The following is a 14,595-nucleotide window of genomic DNA, read 5'->3' on the forward strand; positions in this document are numbered from 1 at the left end:
ACTATCTTTCCCCTTCAAAACGCATTGTTTTATTTGGAAAAAGCTCTATTTTTCGCGGAGATATCGTCAATTTAAGATGACCAGTATGGCTATATTATTACATCACGGCTAACCCCATAACACTGAGCGCTGCTAGCCCTAATTGTTAGGAACGTTAACCCCAAGCCCTATAACCCCACAACACTAAGCGGAGCGAGCCCTCATCGTCAAAAAGGTTAACTTCAAGCCCTACAACCCAATAACACTAAGCGCTGCGAGCCCTAATCGTCAGGAAGGTTAACCCCAAGCCCTATATGTCTGGAAGGTTAATCCCAAGCCCTATAACCCCACAACACTAAGCGCTGTGAGCCCTAATCGTCCATGGTTACTAGTTATCCTAAATATTGTAATATATTGAGTAATGTCATGATACACTTATTATATTTTAAAGCAATCATTTACTATATTCAATGAACCAATTGGGTTATTGGGTTATTGGTTTTAGGTTAGAATATCTCGGAAACCTAGGGTGCTGGATCAATTCTGAGGCCAGATTCGGATTCAGCGCGCCAAATGCCTTCGGAAACGTAGTGTCTGATCTCTGGAATTTTTTCCTTGTTGGCCTGTGTAATCTAAGAACTTAATTCTAGAATAATCCATAAATATTTGTACGAAAATAAAACCAAGGAAAGCGTATTGTTAAATCATATGTATTAACCTAATAGTATACAAAAGAATAACATACATGTGAAACTTAATTTTAATCATTTCGATTAAAATACCTTCTCCCTGTTTATTAGAGTTTAACTCACGCCTGTGTGCGGTTTTGCAAATAATGAACTTCCTTTATCCCAAAAGCATCTGTGGTTTAACTTGCATGTCTCTTAAATAAATTGTCCCCCAAAAAAAAAGTTTAAAAAGCCTAAATTTTTTATTTTTTTTTTGCTTTCCATTCTAAAAAAGTTTCAAATTATTGAAATATATCTAATTAAATGTTGGGTCGGAAGTTTTCCCTTTTTTCCCTATAGCCAGTCCCGCGCTGATCCTGACAGAAAACCAGTTATAACATTCTTTATACAACTCGTAATTGATTCAAGATATTATTTATTGTACAATTTTCTTTGTTTTGAGAGACCTCTTTATTTTTCTGTAAAGTTGATAGAGAGCTTAATTTAGCAGACAAGTTTCTCAATTCTCTGTTACAGTAATCACAAATTGTTTTATAATTTTATTTGTTTTCTTTACAAAATTTAGTAGTAAACTATCTTGACATTATGTACTCCTGCCATAATTTAAGACAAAGATTGTTTTGTGTTTTGAGAAATCTCCTCATTTTTCTATGAACAGATAGAGTGCATATTTCCTGCAGTCCTGGTAGAATATAACTACATTTTACTTTATATTTCAATGGCTATAAAGCATAAGTCGCTAGATTCAGAAAACTGCGCTCCTGATAGAAACCAGTTTAGAATAATGTGATTTATAATTTTAAATGTTTAAAGAATCCCTTTCGCTTTTCTGTAATCCTGCTGGAAACCCGTTTATAATGATTTTTACAGTATTTCATGACATTTCTGTCCGTGCTGACGAGCCGCCACTGGCCCGTCTGCCTTATAAACGGGATTTGAGGGCGCAGCTATGTAAGAGGCGCGGAATAATGAGGTTCATGAGCGAAGGGTGCGAAATATGCTAAGATACGAGTTAATTGTGAATCGTAAAGCTTCCAGCAACACAATTACGATCTTTTGAGCAATTTCGAGGAAGCCACCCCGCGTGATAGATGTCGGTGTTGCCGGCTTCTGTTCGCCTCGCCGATAAATTTACGAGCGCGCCATACGAGCGTAATGCGTTTGCGTTTGTTTAGTTGCTCCAGATGCAGTTGGCTGTGTGAAACGGCCCGCGCGGGAAGAAATACTGCGCTGGGTGCAGTGCGGTCAAAATTTCACTTACGGAGAAGCGGAAAGCAAAATGTAACATGTGCTGCACTAACACGTTCTTCACTAAGTCCAACCTGTTAATGTTTTGTTTTTTCCAAGTTGAAAAGCGATCTAAATCTAATTTTCCCTTTTTCCGGTGTGTTTTCCTTTGTAAACCGTCTACTCCTCTGCGGCTGCGCGGAGAGCTTCGACGGGGCCGACAGCCCGGCTAGGTAAACGCGGCGCAGCACCGCGGGCTAAGAAAGCAATTATAAAGCGTGGACGGGACAGAAGATCGGCGGCGGCGGTGCCAGGGCGAACAAATACATCGCCAGGATCAAAAGATATTCCTCTCACAAAGGGGTCCTCATCCAGACGCGAAACCCGATTTGGGTTATCTGCGACCCCAGCTGGTCCTGCTGCCGGTCTAGAAGCGGGCATGGGACGAAGGATGGTAAGAATAATGCCCGGATTACGACGTGGGCAATTTACAATTATTGTGACAAAGGAATCTATAGAAGAACTGCGCGTTTTAGCGAGATTTGTTACACAATGTATTCAATTTATTCAAAAGGTGATGATAACAACAATTAAACTTAAAAAATGAGGCAAACGCTTTCATACTAAATACATATTACAATCTAGATACGTAATTTGTTTATGGGACAATTTGACTAATTCAGGTAGTTATTGCTCAAAAAAGAATCATCCGTTGCATGTTAAAAGTCTCAGGCAGAGAGTCATGTAGACAATATTTTAAGGAATTAAACATTTTACCCCTTCCCTGTTTGTTTATACAGCGTGGTAAAAAAGTTCTGCATAAAATTCATATTTTCGTTAAACAATTTTTTTTCGAAAAACGGTGAGACCCGTCGATTTTTATTTGATCCAGGGAACCTTGTTATGTGGAAAAATTTTCTTTTCGATAATCCACTTACGGCAGCGATGACATAATTTTTTTTTAAATGACAACGCATATTTTTTTTGTTCGAAATTGATGACAGTGACAATTATCTAAACAACGGTGTGAAAATTTCGATGTCTTACATAACAATTTTTTTTAGAAAAATGCACCTTAAGTTCTTATAAGTGATAATTGTCTACTTACACTATTAATGGCTCCGAAAAGGACAAAGTTGACAAAATTACATTTCAAACGAGTAAAATTACACTAGTGTTTGTGTAAGTCTAGCGAAATTGTTCGAATTGCCCACCCTGTACCATTTGGCATTGTCCTAAGCGTGTGTAAATGCCATCTACATTTCGTTCAAGCATTCCCGGGTCGATTTGATTTATTTTAAAACGAATACGGTTTTTAAGTTCTTCCAAATCACCTGGTCTGTTTGTGTACAAACGCGATATCAAATAGCCCCACAAAAAAAGTCTTAAATCAGGCGAACGCGGAGGCCACTCGATTGTTCCTCGTCGCCCGATCCACCGGCCAGTAAACGTGTTATTCAAGTACTCCCGTACTTGCACTCCATAATGGGGCGGTGCACCATCCTGCTGAAACCAAATTCATTCCTCAGGAACATCAGGATCCTCGTTGTTCGGGAATAACTCTGCTAAGCTTGGGACCAAATCGAACCGCAGGAAATCCAAATAGCGAGCAGCAGTTAAATTTTCCTCGAAAAAATACGGGCCTAAAATACGACGCCCTATTATTCCCGCCCAAACGTTCACCTTTTGGGGGTGCTGATGATCTACTTCTTGCACCCAGTGCGGGTTTTCCTGAGACCAATACCGGCAGTTATGTCGATGCACCGATCCATTAAGATAAAAAGTAGCCTCGTCAGAAAAAATTATGTTCTTGAGGAAGTCGGGGTCTCCGTTACATCGATGCATTAAATCTTCACAAAAGTGGAGACGGCGGTCTGGGTCGTCCTCAGTCAATGCATGTATCAAGTGACCCTTATAGGGGTGAAATTTCTCTTTTTTGAGAAAGTTCACCACAGTTACATGTGAAATATCATTGTTCAATGCAATCGACCTTGTACTAGAATGAGGGTTGTCCTGGAGCTCCACCAGGGTATTCAATCTAGTTACATCATCTACTCTAGGACGACCCGCACGAGGAGCATCTTTCACATTACCAGTTTCTTCAAACCTTGCCAGTACCCTACTAACCGTAGATTGCGTAATTGGTGGTCTGTCAGGGTACGTTGCATTAAATAATTGGCAAGCTTCTTGATGGTTCGTAATTTATCGCCGAAACCAATCATCCTCAAAATATCAATTTTTTCGCGTTCACTAAGTTTTGCCATTTCGAATTAAACGATTTCACCAAAGAATGTTTAATCGGTACTGATTTTTAGTCTTCAATATTTCAGGTAATCTACTCCTTTCAAGTAAACATCTCTTTGGATCCTTTTCTTTTGGGGAATTTATCGGCAAACTCGAAGACAAAAAGTCGACCTTAATTTGCTACATACTATTTGGATTTTGTGCGGTTGAACTTGGTTCTAAATTTTGCAGTTTAATCAGAATCCTGACAATATCTGATGAATAATTCCGCAAATATTACATAACACCAGTTGCAACTTAAGTTATCTGAAATGCTTTCTGCCGAATAAATTTTTTCGAAGGCATTTGATCCGTAACAGCAAATTATTGCATTGAAGAAATTAAGGTGTATTTTTCTAAAAAAAATTGTTATGTAAGACATCGAAATTTTCACACCGTTGTTTAGATAATTATCACTGTCATCAATTTCGAAATATGCGTTGTCATTAAAAAAAAATTATGTCATCGCTGCCGTAAGTGGATTATCGAAAAGAAAATTTTTCCACATAACAAGGTGCCCTGGATCAAATAAAAATCGACGGGTCTCACCGTTTTTCTAAAAAAAATTGTTTAACGAAAATATGAATTTTATGCAGAACTTTTTTACCACGCTGTATACGAATTATGTGTTTATGTATATAGAAATAAGAAAAACATTGCATTAACAAAGATAAGTACATTTATAACACGAGACATGCTGGCGATCTTAGAGTGCCATTTGCCAAACTAAAACTAGCCCTGAATGCTCCTTGTTACTTGGGTCCAAAATGCTAGAGGGACGCCAAAGTTTCGATATTATCAACGGTTGAAAAGATATAAAGGAGCTTAGTTAGGTCACGTTTTAAATCACGTGACCCACCCAAAATTTTTTGATCTGCTGAACAGCCCGTAACTTTTTTATTTCTGGACCTCTCTCATATTTCACAACATGAACCAGTTAAAAACTGTTCTCTGAAATTGACGGTAATATTAAACTTTTGTTAATTCTGCTGTATATAAAAGAGGCAGTCGAGCTAGTTTTAATCATACAACCGACAGCGACAGCATTAACAGCTACTAATCGTATTAAAAGAGTTCTTTATTCTGCATGTAAACGGATTCACCTAAAAGCAAAGCAACCAACATAACGAATGTGACCTAATGTCAAAAGAAGCCTTTAAAAACTTAAACTGAATTGGATTTGCTAATGGAGGAAACATTAAATGACCGGGACAAAAGGGCATCGCTTAAACTCGTTGAAATACTTTGAAAAACAAAACAATCTGCACAAAAATTAATTTAACTATCCACAAAGGACATGGAGAATGCGTTTGTTGCTATAACACTCGACACTGAATCAAAGATCAATAGTTTAAAAATTTAGTGCTTAATTTCATTGCAGATTGGTGAGATATTAACTTTGTTCCTATCTATCTTTCAGTTTGTCTTCGAAAGTTAATTTGATGATGAGTTTTTGTCCCCATTGAAGTTTTATTTGGTAGCATTTGATCCAATGCATTGACTCTTGAGCCTGGAGCTTATGTATATCGTTCTTCCTCTACTGTGTTCTATTTCGCACCTCTGGAAAATAACCTTTTGCCGGGCGTTGCTTCAAAAGTCCCTCAACATATTTTTGACCACATTCTTTTCGTTCCAAAAACGAAGGAATCGTCACCACAAAATATCTGGGACATCGCGCATTTACACAGACGGATACTTTGCATATCTTAAAAACGCTTTCCATCAGTTTTCCATGATAAATTAAGCGACCTCGCACGTAAATCTCCCTAGGAAACCGTCTCCAAAAAATCCATATATCCGCCAGAACAAGACAAACACGCGAATAAATCAAGCGGAGCACGGAGAAATGTACCGCGAAAGTTGAAATGAGACCGTATCGACTCATGACTCTCTCTCAATTTATGGCTAATCTAGAATGCATATCGAAATATGTTCCGAAGGAACTGAACTATTTATAAGCCTGGGTATCATCCCGGTCGGGGATAAATCATTTGATGAATGTTTTGCGTTTGTTTTACTGTCAAAGCGGTGCCTGTGTATCGGGATGTATATCGCGGGGATATAAATCGCCTTTCCGCTGCCTTGTAGTGTCAGAAGTTGGTCGGACTCTCACAGATATTAAGCAATGCTTCACCGGAGCTTCCCGTCTGGAAAAAATGCCAGACTCAGTTTTGGTTGTAAATCACTCCACTTTTCTTATTAGTGGAAGGCGAGCTGCGGGCAAGAAGATGATGGAAATTTACAGGACGACACCTTCTCCTAACACTCACCGCTCTGCGAACTTTTAGAATACTTCAAATTAGTGAGACCTATTACCTATTACCAATTTTATATAATTAATTGTTTTTCTAAAAGAAAATCTGTAAAATAATTCGAAATTTCAATTTCCATTGATATGTCTGTTCATTGAACATCATTGAAGTTCCAAAACAGTTTTAAACACATTTTTTATTAGCTTTTTTCTCTGTGATCTTAAACTTACGATACAAGTCTGTGACATTAATTAACACAGTTTTTGTTCGTTTTCCACCCCTTTAAATTTTTGACATAAGTTCATTAACACCCCATATAGACAAAATGTGTTGCAAAGCAGGGAAACTATGCCAAAGAATAAGACTGCTAAGCAATGCCTATTACTTAGTGATTTGCCCTCGTATATATCAGACAGTTAGTAGAATTATTTGTGGATCCTTTCAACGTTTGTCACTGTTCCATTCATTATCGAAATCCCTTACACGAAACGTATATTTTTACTTGAATGCGTTACCTATGTTTTCGTAGCAAACAGGGAAATAATTTAAAGTGATTTGTGACTCCAGTAACGTAGGCTTTGGAACTAATCCTGTTTTACAACAAACGGCGCTTTGTTTAAACACCAGCTAACTTCAGTCTAAACAGAATTTCAATGGAGTTCAATTTAACTCCTCGGTGTTAAACGCCTTGGAACAAGAATAAACCCCGATGCATTAGATACATTACCCTCACCCGCTGCAATTCATGCTTCGCGAGGACTTCTCCAAATTGGATGAACATGACGATTTTTTTAAAGTAGAATTATTTGTGAGTGAAAAATGTAGCCCGTAGTTAAATCCAATAACAGTTCAAATTATTTGTTTGTGTATAATTTACTTATTTTTATCAAAAATATTAAATCATTTGCGATATTTTTAATTATGTTAATTTAAATATACCGATGTTGCAAAATATCTCGGTCTGTCGTTGTCAGTACGAACGATATTTAACTATGGCTCATTTTCTGTTGTTTTTATTGGCATCTCTTTTGAGTTTTCAGTTTATGGGTACCTAAACATAAATTTACCGTATAACAAGTCATTTGTGGCAGGATCCCATAATGTTTTAGATACTGGTAGTGTTATTCCTTGCCTTGTGAACGTAGAACAGCATATTGTCAGCGATAGTTTGGAATATATGCGTTTACGTTTATTTGACGGTGTATTTGTGACACATTGAATAAAACGCACATCTAAAAGAACTGTTATTAGTGTCACCAGCAGAGTTGTTCCCCTGACAAGTAACCTCATACAGTGGAGTCATTGCTTTTAGAAATGGCTAATTTGGAATAAATTAGACAGTCGCACTGTGTATCGGTTAAAGAAACGACAACGCGTAAATGTTATACATTGTTACTAAACAAAGTGCCACAATGCGGGTGATTAATATTTTCCACAATGTCTGTCTCTTTTGCCGCCCCACTTGAATGGTAGCCTAAGGGTCATTTGATGACACACTAGCCAGACAACTCCCACTAATGGGGGTGTAATGTATTCTTTTAGGGAAACACAAATCGTATAATGATAGTGTATACCCACTCTAGCCCGGAAGAAAAGGGAACTTGAGCAATTTGATCGCAAACACGTCAAGGATTATCTCGCCACGGATACTACAAATTTCAGAGTTATTAGTCCTCATTAGTACAAAACAATTAATTGACGAATGAAAGTTCACATGTTTTGATACGATCTTGATCGTTGTTCGAGCAAGCTGCAATCGACTGGACTACAGACGTATATAACAACCGATAATGATGCGGCATAAATACGGAGTTTATGAAATATTCCAAACCCACGCCTATTCACATAAATTCGTGAACAAAAGCTGCTCACGCTGGGTGTCGCACTTCGAGAAATAATACAAAAAGGAGAGGATTTTTAATTTTATTATTTTTGGATGCGATAACTTAAATATAACTGGTTGTTTTGACGTAAGGTTTTATTACAGCTCACGGCAATAAACAAAAAGATATTAATTGCTTGAATTGAGCGTCTTAGGAGGCCTTGTTAACTGAAAGGAGGGAACAGTTACCGCAAAAAGACACTAAGTAAACAATTTTTAAAATATCGGTACAATATTGTGACAATACCTTTTCAACAATTAGAATACATATATAGAATAAGGGTGGTCCTAAAAAACGAATATTTGTTTTTCGTGTCTCTTGTGAAAATATGTTAGTTTATCGTGTTTTAAGAGCCCCCTCAAAAAATCAGGTCAAAAAAAATTTTTTTAGAGGTTGCTCAAGATTTTGAAATATTTTCAAAATGCCAAAACGTTCTGATAATAATAACGCAGTTTATAAATGTTTAATTCAAAAGTTATAAATAAACGTCTCATATTTATAACTTTTAACCTTATCAATAATTTTGACGCTCGAGGGCTAGTTTTGTAGGTCTTTTGAAGACGAAAAAAAAGTATTTTACTGTTTTCTTGTGGAAATGAACGGAAAAAAGTTATAAGCGCAAAACGTGAATTTACGTAAAAATTAAACAAGTAAGCAGCCTGTAAACAATCTTCCCCCCATTTTTATGACTGTGAAAACTATGTTATTGTACATAATATTTAGCATCTGTAGTGATAAATTCAGCTTGCCGAAACAAAAAGTCGCGTCCAACTCTACATTTTCTGACCTATAACTCAGGTTGTCAATTCCAGATTTTTTATTTTTTAAATTTAGTATAATGTTTTTGACTTTTTGGTGATCTGGGGGCAGTAAAACTAGCGGGTTTAGTGAATAAGCACCTCTAAAGGCAATCTACAGGGTATTATTTTTTGCACTAATTTTTTCCCTATATTAGAGGTTTTTTAAAATTCCTCAGCCATATCTATGTTACCAGTTAATTCAACATTATTCTCATTTATCAAGTGATGGTAAATTTGTTTTTTGAGTTAGACTTTGTTGTTATGTTTTTCTTAGCTATTTTCCATAGATTTTTTTAATTGTTTTTGTTTTTGCTTATCAATTAATTCATTATATTTTTCCTTTGCTTTTCTGATTATACATATCTGTTAAATTTTTTCCAGAACGAAATTTCTAAAAATGCGTTTTGTCTACATGTTTATGCAATACATACAAGTATATTTATATTTGACCAGGCTATGTTAGTGTTTCCATTTTTACATTTTTTTTTTCAAATATCGAAAATATGTTTGGTTTAACAGATAAAAGGACCTAGATGGATTATCTGTGTGCAAGATTTGCTTTGTCGCGTGGCTCCGTACTCAAAATAACCAGGTTAGGAACTCATCCAATTGAATTAAACTAGATCTCGACATTATAGTAATTTCCACTCCCCAAAACTTACCCAGGCATATCAGCCGAGCAACTTCAAATAACTTCGTTAACTAATCCACCAGTCAACAACGGAGGTTGCGGAACTTATTAGTCGACATTCGTACACACTACTAATGATTGGTAGAGCTACTGTTACTTTTATCCGCAGAATATCGAATCATCCACGTAATTTGTCGTTAAAAAATTTAAAATTACCGACTTTTACATGTACCTTACGATGGAGTTAAGATAAATACAAGTTTAAATCTCTCATTTAACATCGAGGCTAAAAGAGAACGATGGAAGACACAGCATAGATAACAATCTAAAAGAACCTGATCAGATCGATTTGACTGGCTCGAGCATAAGCTCACACGCTCGGTCGGGTCATGTTAAATCTAGACGAAAGAATTAACAAAGGGCCCACTGGACTGGAGTACAAGTAAAAGTTACAGAACAGTAATTGCGGTCGCGCCTAGTCATCTCCTACGGAACTTAATAAACCTAACGGCCACATCATCGGGTTCGGTAAATTGAATACCTGTGTGATAAATTTTTGTAGGTCCGGCCCTCAGGTACACCCTTCATTCATATTTCTCGGACGGAATTTGCATATAAAAAAGCGATCACACCCCCCGACATACCGTGGGCGTGCTTTTTGGATTTGTACAGTTATCACAATTATTGTGTCTCGGAAGAAGAATGGTCGTCGCCATGCTGTTATTTATTTTTGGTCGGAGTCAAACAAGGGGCAAGTTAAAGACACAGACAGGATTGTTTATGTACAACAAAAATAATAATAAAAAATGAATTGATTATTGAAAACAAAAGGAACAGCTAATTATACATTATACGACTATATACTGGAAAAATATAACGCGTACTTACAATTAACATAGATCAATAGTTGTCAGCAATATACGTTGTAAAAAACCAATGGAACTAGATGTAAGTTTACAGTTACATTGTAAATACTGTAAAAGTACAGTACAAAATACAACAACAATTAAAACTGACTATTTATTCAATCAGCAATTTATATACAGGATGTCAGTTTTTTGTAGACAAACTTTAACAGGAGATAGAACACATGTTTTTAAAAATAAAAGTTCCTATAAACATGTGTCGTAGAAAGCTTCGTTTCCGAGATACAGGGTGTTGAATATATTTTTTTTCTCGAATTTTTATTATAACTTACAAACGAATGCTTAGATTTTTTTCATGTTTGGGGGATAATGCCTATTAATTAAGGGTCATTAAACAATCGATAAGAATGTTCAAAAACTTGCACAGTGGCGGAGTGGAGGGGGTGTTCAACCACTTTCTTAAACAGAACTTCTACGCCAATGACTATTTAAAAAAAAAACTGTTATTTTCATTATCTACATACAGTTTAACAAAAATAATGTCCCTTCTTCTGTTTCGAAATTTCTGTGCGTTTCCGAGTTATTTTGATTTTTAGTCTCACAATTGTGAACTGTCAATTAAATTAAAAAGTAATTTTACTATTACGTTGTAAACCACTGTAACAATATTCTGTGAAATTGCATTCGATCTTAATGTAAAATTACATTAAAGTAAATTTATTTAACTATTACCTAAAAAGATAATTAATTGGTGGGCCATTAGTGTGAGAAAGTAAAATTACCCATATCCCTTGTTACCCATAATACAGAAGAAAATGTATATAAAAGTTGTACAGAATCAAGAAACCTAAACTACAAAAATAATGTGAAACATACAGGGCGATAACTAAAAACGGGACACGCCAAATATTAAATTTTTTAAATGGAACACCCTGTATATTTTTAAACATACGGATTTCTGAGATATGGCAATATAAACAGTTTATCATTTTAGTGCGGGGTTGTCAAGTTATGTAGAAAATTCTTCGAATTTTGGAAAAAACATGACCTCAAAGAAGTTGTATTAATACTAAAAATTAGAACAATATAATTAGACAGAGCTATAGGCAAATATTAGACAAAGCCTCCTATATTAGCTAATATATACAGGACATTTTATATAATACGATCATTTTTAGAAAGTTTAAACTTGATTTTCTAATTTTTATTCACATATCGGTCCACTTCAACTTTTATTAAGAATGTTCTGTATCTAAAATTGTTAGTTTTTAAGATATAGCAACATTTCTGAAAAAACTTAATTTTTATTATTTTATAGAATACCACAAATAAATATTAAATAATAAAATTAACTCACAATGGAATGATAAATTATGAACTGACAAGTTATCACAATGTTAACAGTTTTTTTCAACGCCATTTCGTACGACCGAAAATAATAAAATTATGTTTTCCCGGAAACGTTGCTAGGTATATCTTAAAAACTAACAACTTTAGGTGTAGAACATACTTAATAAAAGTTGAAGTAGACTGATATGTGAATAAAATAGAAAAATAAAATACAGAGTATTCCATTTGAAACATTTTGAAATCGAGTCTGAACTTTTTAAAAATGAAAATGAAATGAAATGAAAATGAAAATGATTTAAAAATTTTTAAATAAACTTTTTTTATTATAAAAAATGCCCTTTATAAAATATCGATATTAGCTAAAATAGGAGTCTTTGCCTAGCATTTGCCTATAACTCTTGTCAAATATTTTTGCTCCAAGTGTTAGTAGTTGAAAGTTAATACAACTTCTTCGAGATCATGTTCTTTCCAAAATTCGAAGAATTTTGTACATAACTTGGCAACCCCGCACCAAAATGTTAACCTGTTTATATTGCCATATATAGAATTTTCTCAGAAATCTATATGTTTAAAAATATACACGGTGTTCTATTTAAAAAATGTAATATTGGCGTGTCCCGTTTTTACTCATCGCCCTGTATGTTTCAAATTAATTTTGTCCTTTAGGTTTTTTGATTCTGTACAACTTTTATATAAACTTTTTTTCTGTATTATGAATAACAAGGGAGTTATTCTACTTTCTCAAACTAATGGCCCACCCTGTATATACAGAAATGATGTATAAATTTTCACAAAATTTTCATTAACGGCAGTTGTAATGTGATATAATTTAAATTTCCCTCAAAATTTACTGAAGTATGTTGGCCATTCTAGTTTATCTTGAAACCATCTAACTGGATCAGCTGGCACTCTAGCTTTATTCAACATATAATTCAGCCCGTAATTTTCATTTCCCGTTCCAGTTTCAGTGGGCCACTACAGGTTATCTCCGATTGTCGCCGCATCTATAACTATTTGCAAACCCGCGAGATATTCACTGTGTAATTCGATTAAATCTACCTTTGCCATGGAGCTGCAAATTTACTCGCAGTCAATTGCAGCTGGTCAGTAATTCACAGAAGTGCTGGCCGGAGCATTCCTGTTCAGTTGAGAGGAAATATATGAACAGTGTCAATATACAGAGGACCCGAGGTTCGAATTTAAATAAATGTCTATAGAGCCGGACGCTACTCGAATCGAAAACGCCCGGAAAACTAGTCCGAATGAAACTTTCGCGCTTCGGTGAAACGAGGAGTTGGTTAGCAGTGGTAAATGAGGTATTTATGCGTGGAAACGCTGAAGACTTCATTTGCGGCGTATTTTGATAGTCCCGAGAAAAAAGTTGAGCGATTCAGAATGATTGAAGCTGACGTCACGCGTAAATGATACCAAAGATATTAAAATTGACTTCCATTTGATCAAAATTACTTTCCGTGTTCTTAGATTTTCGACCTTCACGATCTGTCAGATCAGAGACGTCCGTGAATTTATTTGTGTTATATAGGTAACAACATGTTCTATTTGTTAGAATTTAAGAAAATTTAAATCGATTTTTTATTCGCAATTAGGAAAGTAAAATACATTCATTTAAAAATTATTGCTTTTACTTTGAAGTTCGCATAAAAAAACAATGTAAACAATTGTTAAAAATCAATTCTTATACCTGTTTTGAGATTAATAATAATAATAATAATAATAATATCTAAATCATTTTTATTTAATCCTTTTATTTAAGAAATTAATAAACCCCTCAAATTAATTAATGCTAACATTCTGCTTTTTGTGTTGTATTTTTGTGATTAAAATGAATATGTGACCCTATTGCCACTGCACTGAACCCGCCACTGAACAGAGTAAATCACTATCAATGTTGCCAACTACGAAGAACGAAAATTATAGGAGAACGGCACACAAAATATCGGTACTTGAATATAACAATATTAGTTTATGGGCAAGCAAATCAACCGCCAAGATGATGTGTTTTAGATATTGGCAGTGTTATTCCTCGATCTGACCGAGGATTACCACAGTAAATTATTATGTCACATAACACTTTTGTGTTCATTTTGCGGTATTCAGTTACATACGGACACCCTGTGCATCGCCTTCAGCAACTGTTTTATTTCTGCTTTAGGGACTAGTGCTGCAAATTTTTGTCGAGCCTCGCGACGTGACGTTATGCTTGCCGTTTATTTACTGCGTTTAAAAATTAGTTTCACACGAGGATGTGATAAACGGGCAAAACAAAGAAAAACACGTTCGCGAATTATGTATGTGTATGCCATATGTCGCGCGAGGCTGATGGGTTATTTGAATTATTTTCTCTGTTTTCAGCCGGTTGTTATCGCTAACATGTCGTTGGTTTGCAGCTATTAGCGGGTTCAGGTGACGACAATAGTGAACGACGGTATAGGTAGTGTTCAGAAAACATAAAGATGGTAATCGAAGCGAGCAATCTCCTCTACATCCAAATCGCTGATATATTTCTTTAAAATTTCTTATGATTACAAGTTCAATTAACCGCATTTGATAATTAACTTACACCAAATGTGCTAGGACCTATGTCATACAAGGTTTTTTTTGTTTATTTTAATGT

Source organism: Anoplophora glabripennis, unplaced genomic scaffold, assembly GCF_000390285.2.
Source record: "Anoplophora glabripennis isolate ALB-LARVAE unplaced genomic scaffold, Agla_2.0 scaffold86, whole genome shotgun sequence".
NCBI lineage: Eukaryota > Metazoa > Arthropoda > Insecta > Coleoptera > Cerambycidae > Anoplophora > Anoplophora glabripennis.